This window comes from Oryctolagus cuniculus, chromosome 11, assembly GCF_051225735.1.
Source record: "Oryctolagus cuniculus isolate XC-2025 breed Fujian yellow rabbit chromosome 11, ASM5122573v1, whole genome shotgun sequence".
NCBI classification, from domain to species: Eukaryota; Metazoa; Chordata; class Mammalia; order Lagomorpha; family Leporidae; genus Oryctolagus; species Oryctolagus cuniculus.
The window spans coordinates 79,973,462-79,982,750 of NC_142877.1; the positions used below are offsets into that span (position 1 = coordinate 79,973,462).

Here is a 9,289-nt window from a genome sequence, read left to right on the forward strand (position 1 = left end):
ATCCGAAGCCAGGAGCCAGGAGCTTCTTCCGGGTTTCCTACACAGATGCAGGGACCCAAGGACTTCCACTGCTTTCCCAGGCTATAGCAAAGAGCTGAATCGGAAGTGGAGCAGCTGGGAATAGAACTAGCGCAGGCAGCAGCTTTGCCCACTGCGCCACAGCACTGGCACCTTCATTGGTTTTTTTTAATCTGCTTTATTGTTGTTCATGAGGTCATTGATTTTGAGTTTTCTTTTGATTCTTAGGATCATAGCCATACTTCACCTGCACGCACATCTTTCTAGTCTGTATTTTGGTATTTGCAATTTCCATTTAGATATGAGATTCAGCATTGGAAACAAGAACAATGATAATTTCACTTCTCCTATTTACCCATTTGATAAAAAAGATGGATACTTAGTTTTCTGATTAGTGTACTTTGTTTTCTGATCGAGGGTGAAGATAGAGAATAGAAACGTCTCATCTACTGATTGTTGGAAGGCAGGTCTGCCCTTTCCTAGTGGTGTGACAGGGTTCAGCCACGGATTTTTTCTTCTGCTCTGATTTCTTTGACCTTGCAATGAATATTTTCTCCTGATTATAGAAGCAGAATGATTATCAGAACTCTTTTTTGATGTTTTTTTTTCCCTTGTTCCATGCATTCACATATTTTAATGGGACAAAGGTGCAGTGTGTGCCAAGGGGGGTTTTCCAAGCACCTTTAAATTTAACATTATTATGACAAGCTGGCTTCGCTGGAGAAAAGTGCCATCTGAGAAGATGTTAACTTATAGAAGGAATTTATCTCCATTGGATTTTACAGAATTCTGATTTTTAGTAGCATGTTAAAATGGCTGTATTACCTTCAAGTTCAATTATCATGTGGAGCATTTGTGGGAAATTTTGTCTCGTGTAACATCATGTAAAATACCCTACTCCTTTCTCCCAAATCAGCATTTCAGTTTATTTTTTGTGAGCAACACTTAGAAGTAAAGTCAGGGTGTGTATTTGGCCTAACAGTTAAGATGCAAATTAAGACACCCATGTCCCATTTTGGAGTGTCTTGCTTCAGGTCCCAGCTCTGCTCCCAGTTCTGGCTTCCAGCTGATGTGAACCCTGGGGGACAGCAGGTGATGGCTAAGTAATTGAGTTCCTCCTTTGAGGGAGGCTTGGAGTGATTTTCTGGCTCCTAGCTTGGGCTTTCAGCCTGACCCAACCTTGGCAGTTGAGGGGATTTGGCAGCAGGGCTAGGGGTGGGGTGCAGTGGATGGGAGCTCTCTCTTTTCCATGTCTCTCATTCACTCCCTCTTTCTCTCTCTCTGCCTCTCCAAACAACACAAAAAAGAAATGCTATTGTTCTACAATCTTATAAAATAAATAAATAATAAAAAGCAAAATAATTCCCATATATGTAAGATTACATCTTATACCATAATGGAAGAATATTGCATTCATGCTTACACCTGGAAAATGAAGAAAGATGTTCAAAAATTTAGGAGGCATCGTTTGGACCCATGACACTGGGCTTTGTGGGTAATGCCCCCTCTTGCTCGGTTGCTTTATGCACGGTCACGCTGAGGCACAGCTGTGGAAACTGCCTGTAGCTGAGCTCCTACACACTTCAGTGGAACAGCAAGAAGCGCTGGCTCTGTGGACCTCCTAGAATAGCACCTCTAAGAATACAGCTTTTATAGTATATATAGAAACAGTCAGTTCCTGTGTATTTCTGTATATATTTTTTATTCTTATATATAGAAAAACTAAATGTTCTGGTGGGAGTCTTTATAGTCAAAATAATATTGTCTCTTTTTTGAAATGTTGGACAGGCTAGTGCCAGCCCACCAGGAAGGCCTAAAGCCCAGCCATCTGTCAGTAGAAGGAGAAAAGTGATACCAACTGCAGAGAGACAGTCTTTCAGTGAGGGGAGTTTTCCTTAGGATATTCTAGTCATCAATTGTGAGCTTTGCTTCACTGAACAATAAAAACAAACCATTTTGTATGCTATGCCCTACTTAATCCTGGCTTCATGATTCTGCAATGAAGATTTTCTTTTACATGGGGTTATTAGTTGTTTATATGTTACTGATGATCTTTTAACATAATTTAAACCATGGGGCCTGTGTTTGGCCTAACAGTTCAGGCACTACTTGAGGTATGGGAGCTTTAAATTCCTGTGTCCCAGTGTGCAGTGCCTGATTTAAAGTCCCAGCTCTGCTCCTGCTTCCAGGTTCCTGCACCCTTGGAGGCAACAGGTGAGGGTTCAAGTAGTTGAGTCTCTGCCACCCATGTGGAAAACCTGAATTGAGTTCCTGCTGCTGGCTTTGGCCTGTCCCAGACCCAGCTGTTGAAGGCATTTAGAAAGTGAACCAGCAGATGGGAGCTGTCTGTGTGTCCTTTACCTCTCTACTTCTCAAATAAATAAAAAAAAAATTAAGCATACATTTTATACATCTGAATGCATATAGATTAAATTTAAACCTAACATGGTTAGAAAATTTAGAGATACACCACCTAGCATCGTTATTCATAGGATAGCTTTAAGGAAATATTTTAACAACTTATGGAAAAAGAGTTTATTTTAATTTTGCAAAAAGCCTTCATTCTGAGGTAAATAATGGAAGTACAGAAAGTGTAAATGACAATAACAATTTATTTTTTATTCTTCCCCAGGAAGGGCCATGTGGTTAAGAAATTGGATAGGGGCCTGCACTGTGGCGCAGCAGGTTAAAGCCCTGGCCTGAAGCGCCGGCATCCTATATGGGCACTGGTTCGAGTCCCTGCTGCTCCTCTTCCAATCCAGCTCTCTGCTATACTGGGATAGCAGTAGGAGATGGCCAAATCCTTGGGCCCAAAAGAAGTTCCTGGTTCCTGGCTTTGGATCGGCACAGCTTCAGCCATTACATTCATTTGGGGAGTAAACCAGCGGATGGAATACCTCTCTCTCTGTCTCTACCTCTCTCTGTCTCTACCTCTCTCTGTAATTCTGTCTTTCAAATAAATGAAATAAATCTTTAATAAAAAAAAAAGAAATTGGATAAGTGGTGAATACTTCAGGCCATTCTGTGAAACTGTTCTCTTGGTTGAGCAATATTGTTGTAAGGACAAATGTCATTTCAAAGCACCTTCCTTATTTAAGGCCTTCTTCGTTTTAAGAAATTAAAAAAGGTAAACAAATTTTGATGTAGAGAAAATGACTTGTTCTGTCCACACTGTGGAAGAGAACAGTTAGAATAACTTTGTATTGTTCCTGTCTAGGTGCTGAAGAGATTATTTTATTTCATTAGAGTATGAGAGACTAATGTTTTATAGTCTTTCTGCAGAATATGATTAATTTTCTAACAAAATAACAAAAGAAATCCTAAGTACCAGTGTTAAAAACCTCTCAATCACTTTTATTTCCTTGTGTTCTACAAGCAGTTATGTATAATCTTCCCTAAGTGTCTTTTAACCTCTGTAACTTTTAGGGCATTACATTTTTAGATTTCAGTATTATAGCTAAAATGTTTAAAGCCTGATAAATAGCTCGACTAAAGACCAGAAACTATACAATCAGACACTGGCTTACTCTCTTATATAAATGTTATTTGTAAGGGTTGTAGAGAGGGGTATACTATTTCTCATAACAACAGACACTGGAAGAATAAGTTGCATTTGCCTTTGGGAAGAGAGGAAGTACATGCTTAAAAAAAAAGGTCCTTCATTTCTGGTATTCGTCAGCCTGAATCTCGGTTGGCACATTACCCGGCTGTCATGGCTTAGAAACCTGCTGAGGCCTCAGGTGGAGAGGCTACAGTTGTCCAGCTGCTTTAAATAATCTGCAGAATTCATTTTCTATCTGACGATAATACTGAGCACTATACATGTTGCCTTCTTTTTGCAAAACCCATGCTACAAAGCCTGGAACTCACAAGGCGGTCTCACAGATCATTAAGCACACTATAGAGGGCTTTCTTTTGGTTTTTGTTTTCAAAGGGAATTACCCTGAGATTCCTGCAAAAAATCAATCCTTCATGTGCGCTTAAACACAAATGGACCACTAGAATATATTTGGACAAAATTTTTAGGAAGGCTGAGAAAATAAGCAAGTTGAGTTTTCTCTGGGCATATTTAGGAGGTAGTTTTGGTTGTAATGGAGAAAATCCATGAAATTGTTATTTCCTCTAGTTTTTTGTTGTTGTTGTTGTTATTGAGATCTTGAGCTGGAGTGTTAATCCAGATATTAAATATTAATGTATATTTCTCTATTGAATAGCTTTCATTACAACCAAAGGATGGATTTTTTTTGTCCAGAAAAGCAATTATTATAGTGTTTTAGTGGTATGATTTACTGGGTTATAACATTAAAAGAAGAAATCTGCAGAGTACTGAGTGATTGCTCTTATGTTACTCTTACAAGATGTTACACTCTCAGCTGTAACTACTATAATTTTTTTGCACGTGGGCCATATTGTAAAAGCCCACACTACATGGTTGTTAGAGGAAGGTTAACCACGCTATATTTCTTCAGTTTAAAAATAAAAGGGTGGGAGGTTTAACACTGATGTCAGTGGGGAATACACATGGGAATATGAACTATAGAATTGGGTCTTGCACAAGATTATTTCAGAAAATATTCTTAGTGGAAAAATGGAAACAAACCATGTTTACTTTAGTGCCAAAATTTTTTTGAAATCTGGATGTTTCTTTCATGACATTCATTTTCCATGGACTTTTTGAAGATTCTTCATATTAGCAGTTGCATTGTTGAATACTTTCTAAATCCGAGTTCAGTCCTGTTTTCAAAGCAAAGGAAGATGTTTACCTTGAAAAGCTAAGGCACAGGAACTCAATGGAAGACTGCTGCACAAATAAATGCTAATGTCGTGGAATGTTATTTGCGTCAGTCTACTCCTAAATACATTAATTTTCTCTTTTGCTATTCCAAATGCTCAATTAAATTCTTCAATTTTTTTCACTATGGGGAATAACTTGAACATAGAATTAGTTCCATATGAAGCAAGACTATTTTAACCTGTTATTTTGGGGCTGCATTCATATATTTTACATACTAGCTTCAAAATGATTCAATAATCAATTTGCAAATTGTGAACTATGTGGTTAAACCAGTGCTGATTTTTAAACCAGGATTTCTTATAATGATTTATAATTAAGATCTTCCAAACTGTAAATTTTTAGTGTATTTTATTCTGAACCTATTTTCATATTTATTCTACTGAAAAGGAATGACATTAAATTGGAAACAAAATGAATTTAATGTAAAAATCCAGTCGTGAGGCTATGCAATTGGAGATATAGACAGATAACATAATGTGTACCTTCAAAAAACTCTAATAACAAGAAATCAGGATTTTATTGTGCTTTTATTTTTAAAAAATACAGTATATATATTCTTACCTGTATATTCTTATACAGTATATTCTTAATACACTTCCACTGCTTTCCGCAGCCATAGCTGAGAGCTGGATTGGAAGTGGAGCAGCTGGGACTCGACCTGGTGCTCATATGGGATGCTGGCACTGCAGGCGGAGGCTTTACCCGCTATGCCACAGCACTGGCCCCTGAAGCCTAACCTCATCACCTACTTTCCCTCAGTGAACAGAGGCATAAATGACTTTTATTTGTTTTCCCAAATTAGAGTTACCCAGAAGAAAGGATGACTTGCCACTCTGGACAATACACAAGAGAATATCAAGACACTATATCAAAGGTTTGCAGAAGATTAGTTAATAGAATCCTTTATATATATATATATATACACACATATATATATATAAAATATATATGGCTTCCTGTGTTAAAGAGGACAGAGTCAATTACTAATGTTTATTTAAAATTCAGTCCTATTACTTTGTGGTTACAGCTCATAATAATTATCACTTCATAATTTCTAATTTGAAGATTATAATGGTAAGTTGCATTACTAAATCCCACTGATTTAGAGAAAAAGAAAGGGTATATGTGTGTTTGTTGGGGGTGCAGGAAGAAGGAGGAGCGGGGGGGGGGGACCTTTGATCTACTTCTCAGCTGCCAGGCACTCTACTGCTCTACCTCCTACTCTAGTGTGGTCCCTCTTGGTTCTTAGAACCATTGAATCCTCCTTTCATTCACATGAGAAGCAGAACCTACTCTTCTAAAAGGTTGCCTATTCATTCATTACATCTCATCTATCTTTCCAGACACCAGGGCATGAGAACACCTTACCTGAGCCTTTAGAACTTTGAGAATACCACACAGTCTCTTTCTTACCTCAGGATCCCTCATCAGCTAACCGGTCAAAAGTGAGAATGGAGCTGATAAACACAAAGATGATACTCACACACATAAAGCAGATGAACAAGAGCCCTTCCAACTGGAGTCCAGACAGAAATCATTGCAAAGGCTTAGCCCTCCATCCTGCAGCATCCCTCTTCTGTCTGCACCTTTATGAACTGGCTCTGTTTGTGACCACTACCACAGGAGGGCGGGGAGGAAGACATTGGCAAATGTGTTTCTTCTTTTCTTCTTTGTAGTTTTCTACAGTCATACTTCTATGCCTGACATCTGACACAAGGAATACATTACCAAATCATTAGCCTCCATCAAATGTGTGGTGATTGGATCTTCTGTCAGTCAGTGCAGTATAGATCCAGAAGAGAAGCAGTTAAGTGTTAATGGATTTGCTTTAGGCATTTCACAACCTATTGGTCCTAATTAGACTGAAAAAGGGTTGCTACAGATGACCTGGAAATTTAAATTATGCATTTTATAGTTCTCATATATTCTTCATTAAACAAGTTGGCATGAATTAAAATAAAAAGGCAGAAATTTCTCAAAATAGGGTCAGATTTTTCTTTTTTTCAAAACATTGAGCCAAAATCCCGCTGAGATTTTATTTGTAATTAATGATGTGGCTTAGCAGATTGAAAATGATATTCTGTGTGCAGCGCATGCGGAAATCTCAGATCATGTGTCACCTAAACAGTGTGGACACAAAAGAAATTTTAATCGATCACTAGGAACACAAAGGTCAGTCAAAGAAAAGCACAAATTCTCCAAACAAGGTGCAGGGATGGGGTCTGAAACTGGCATGAGTCTCGCTGATGTTGAATAAGGAGAAAGAAGAGTGGAGGGGTCATTTATTAGAGGAGTTTTAATGAGCTGTCTCTTGCAGCGACAGTGGAGGTCTTTTGAAGTATCCAGAACCCTCAGAAGTAACATTTGGAGAGACATACAGACATTTGTAATAATCAATAGGAACAGTGGCAAAAGCATTAATTAAAGCTGCTGCAGATTCTTGCAATCCAATGAGGTTGAGATTTCAGCTAAATTGTAGTACAGTAAATGGAGAAAAGAAACCAAAGCTATTTGTCTAATATGCAAGCCAATTTTCCTTGCACAATCAAATTTTACATGTTATATTCCCTAACAGCTGCTTTAAACCCATTGAGGATTCAGAAGTCATGATATAATATTAGTAAGAAAATTAAAGTTGTGGCAAATCACAAGTTGCTTTCAGAATGACACGGTAGGAGGTCAGTTAATATTAAATATCCACAGCCTGTGCACACACATCACATTTCCTAGGAGAGTCTAAGCAAAAGACAGCCTTTGGGGGATACACACTTAGTAGCTTTTGCATAACAATAACCAAGATGCTGATACCAGCTAATGAAATTCTGATGCTGAAGAAGGGCCCCCAAGGCTTAGAACAAAGCTCTCTAGGAAAAATGGGGATAAATTCCTTGTTTAAAAGGTAAACAGTTAATTTTATTTATTCATCCATTCAACATATATTCATTGAGGACTTCCGCCGTGCTGACTTTGGATAGGCCCTCAGATGTCCTGGTAAGAAAATACAGAGTGTCCTTTACCTCATAGAGTTTAAAAATGAAACGTCTACATGAATAAATGTATGTTTGCAAACTGTGAGAACTACTTTGAAGTAAAGGTACCTGATGTTATAAAAGCATTTATCAGAAGAAATTGACCTTGACCAGAAAGGGAGATAAGGGAACATGAGAAAAGCCAAGGAATTCTGGGAGAAGGAGAATGCAAGAGAATTCTCATTAGTAGGGAAATTATGTGTAGTCTTCACCCAAAAGAACGTAGTGCTGTAAGAAACTGACACATCAGTACACGTGGAGGGCAGATATGAAACGAGAAGGAGATGCTGAGATAGACACCAGACCTTGCAGTCCGCAAGAATTTTCACCCTGTGAATAATGGAAAACCGCTGAAATTTTGGCACAGTAGTGTCATAGCCTTTCAAAGTAGTCATTCTGGGCAAAGTAAAAAGAATGGATCAGAAGAAGGCAAAAGTATCGCTATAGCCAGTGGCCCAGGAAAGATATGGCACTTTAGCCAAGGGTAGCAATGACTTGCAAAGAAAGTCATGAGCAATTCATGGGGAGATATTTGGAATGTAAAATATCCAGAATTAATAAAGTTTTAGGACTGGTACCGCAGCTCACTAGGCTAATCCTCTGCCTTGCGGCGCCGGCACACGGGGTTCTAGTCCCGGTCGGGGCGCCGGATTCTGTGCCGGTTGCCCCTCTTCCAGGCCAGCTCTCTGCTGTGGCCCAGGAAGGCAGTGGAGGATGGCCCAAGTCCTTGGGCCCTGCACCTGCCTGGGAGACCAGGAGAAGCACCTGGCTTCTGGCTTCGGATCAGCGCAGTGCTTCAGCCACAGTGCGCCAGCCATGGCGGCCATTGGAGAGTGAACCAAGGGCAAAAAGGAAGACCTTTCTGTCTCTCTCTCTCACTGTCCACTCTGCCTGTCAAATAAATAAATAAATAAAGTTTTAGCTGTGGGGTTATAAAAGAGTGGAAGTGTTGAGGATGACTACTAGATTCTAACTTCCATAGTAGGATGGATGAAGCATGATTTCCTTAAATAACAAATCGTGGAAGAATAACTAGTTATTATAAGTTCACTTTGCTATCCACATTGAGTCTGCCATAACTTTGATACATGTGAATAGATTTTTTTTTTAATTTTAAAGATTCATTTATTTATTTGAGAGGTAGAATTACACAGAGACAGAGGCAGAGACAATGAGCTCTTCCATCTGCTGGTTCACTTCCCAAATGGCCACAACAGCCAGAGCTGGGCCCATCTGAACCCAGGAGCCTCTTCCGGATCTCTCATGTGGGTGCAGGGGCACAAGGACTTGGGCCATCCTCTGCTGCTGTCCCAGGCACATTAACAGGGAGCTGAATGGGAAATGGAGCAGTGGGGACTTGAACTGGTACCCACAAAGGATGGTGGTGCTGCAGGCAGAGACTTAACTTACTATGCCAGGAGGAACTATAATACTTACTACATGATCC

General features: G+C 39.3%; 1 long non-coding RNA gene across 2 annotated transcripts in view; it reads left to right on the top strand.

Moving 5' to 3' along the window:
- The window catches only part of LOC138844402 (uncharacterized), a 162,710-nt gene extending 159,692 nt beyond the window's left edge, over positions 1-3,018 (top strand). For both annotated transcript variants that reach the window (XR_016216193.1, XR_011380182.2), the window contains one exon: positions 2,651-3,018. This is a non-coding gene — a long non-coding RNA (uncharacterized LOC138844402). The remainder of the gene's footprint in view (positions 1-2,650) is intronic.
- The last annotated feature ends 6,271 nt before the right edge of the window (positions 3,019-9,289 follow it).